Genomic DNA, 2377 nt, shown 5'->3' with positions numbered 1-2377 from the left:
ATTATGTTGAGGAATTTTCCTTCAATTCCTAATTTTTGAATTAGGAATCCATCAGGAATGGATGTTGGATTTTGTCAAATGCCTTTTGTGCATCAATCGATATGATCATGTGGTTCTTTTCTTTTTCTTATTTATATGGTGGATAACATCGATCATTTTTCTAATGTTGAACCATCTTTGAATCCCTGATATGAATCCCACTTGATCCTGAGTATTATCTTTTTGATGTGTTGCTGAATTCTGTTGGCTAGGATTTTGTTGAGAATTTTTGCATCTATATTCATGAGGGATATTGGTCTGTAGTTTTCTTTCTTAGTGATGTCCTTCCCTGGTTTTGGTATGAGGGTTATACTTGCTTCATAAAATATATTAGGGAGTTTTCCATCCTCGACTATCTTCTGGAATAATTTGAGTAGTATTGGTGACAGCTCTTCCCTGAATATTTGGTAGAATTCACCAGTGTAGCCAACAACAACAATCTTTACAGAAGCAGATTATTAGGTCTTTCTCCCACAGGAACTGCTAGGTGGACTTAACTTACGAAAATTTAGATTACTTATTGTTGTTAAGTACCATCCAGTCAGTTCCAACGCATGGTGACCCTAAATACGGTTTCCAAGGAATGACTGGAAGTTTTGAACCACCAACCATGCAGTCAACAGTCCAGAGCTTATCCTAGAGCACCACACAAAAACTGCCACACCTGGGACCTGAAATCCAGGCAAAAAGGCAACTACTGTTCATAGAAAATAAAAATTAAAAAAAAAACAATTTTAAAAACTGTTAAAAAACCAACCACAACCATCAAGAAAGAAGAGCACAAATGGAATGTGGGACCTCGTCCAGAGAAGCAACAATGCCAGAGATGAAGGCAGAGATGGGGACAGAGACGAGGACATGGAAACTGGGAGCAGCTGTGGACTCTAGATTCATGGCAAGAGAGGGACTGAGAGCTGGCAGCCAGGAGGCAGACTTGCAGAATGTACATTATTATATATGCGTGAGTGTTTAAAAAAATAGTAAAAGAGCTGTGGTACAATGGTGGATAATTGTTATCGGACTGACAGTGAGGGTTGGAAATGTAAAGGTGGACATTTTGTAGAAAAAGGAGGGGAGTGACTGACTTTGCAGTCAAGGAGCGGAGATCCCTGGGACCATCAAGGGAGAAGAGCGGAGTGTGGGACCCTACCCAGAGAAATAGTGACGCCAGAGATAGAGGCAGAGACGATGACGTGCAGAGATGGAGCAGCTGGGGTGGGGATTCTAGACCCAAAGAGGGAGAGGCTTGCAGGGTATATCCTTTGGTTGGTTGATGGTGCATGGAGGGGATTGTAACCATGGCAGTGAAACAATATACGGTAAGACATGTAAGCTATCACATAATTCACAACAAACATTTTTTTAAAAAGTAGAAGAACTAAGATTAATACAGAGAAATAATGTTAACTGATGGTACATGGAGGGGATTATAATCATTGTAGTGAAACAAGTGTATTATTTGTTGAATTTAAAACTGATGGTCTTCCCTATAAACTTTCACTCAAATCAAAATAAAAGCTAAAAAAAAAGAAAAAGAAATCAAGTGACATTAGGCAAAAAAACAAAACAATAACAAACAAACCAAAAACACCAGCCACAAATCTGTCTGATTTTGTGTTTTGTTTGTTGATTTTTTATATCAGTGTTAAAATACTCCTACGATCCCTGCACCTTCAGAAACTCTACAAAGATTATTTTGTTGATCTAGGTTCTAAATAATCACTGTGGTTGCTGTTGAGTTTTAATAATACATCAGCTTCAAATTAGCAGAGCTCATTAATTAGCCTTTAATAAACATTGTAATCTCAACAGAAGTTAATTTGAAGAGCATTATACTTTTGTTCCTCACTTGGGGACCCAGCTTGGCGTGTTTGTTTGGAGAGTTCATAAATGTTTAGAATCCTGTGAATGTTTTCTGGGTGCAGTGTGGTACTACATTTTCCTATGACAGAACAACAGCTTTTACACAAAGACAGTGCAAGGATGCCAGGCAAGGGGAGGCATAACTGGAGTTATTGCAATTCTGTGCCATGGCTTGGAATTTTATTTATTTAAAAATATTTTAAAGGATAAAATGGCATAAACTATGAAGTGTAATGTGTGTATGGATGAGTGTATGTGTTTGTTTATGGAAGTACAACTTCAATTCATGCATGTAATAGTTTACTGACATGGAAAAGTATATGTAAAAGTTAAATAGATTCTTTTTGAAATTGTTTTGAAACTGAAGAACAAAGGGAAAAAATTATATTGGAGTTATAATTTAGCAGGTGTCTAGATTATTCCATTCGCAGACATCCATTTTATCCACATTTATTTATCAGCTGTGAGTCATTTA

This window comes from Chrysochloris asiatica, unplaced genomic scaffold (genome assembly GCF_000296735.1).
Source record: "Chrysochloris asiatica unplaced genomic scaffold, ChrAsi1.0 scaffold00133, whole genome shotgun sequence".
In the NCBI taxonomy this organism is placed as follows: domain Eukaryota; kingdom Metazoa; phylum Chordata; class Mammalia; order Afrosoricida; family Chrysochloridae; genus Chrysochloris; species Chrysochloris asiatica.
This window is presented reverse-complemented; position numbering follows the sequence as displayed.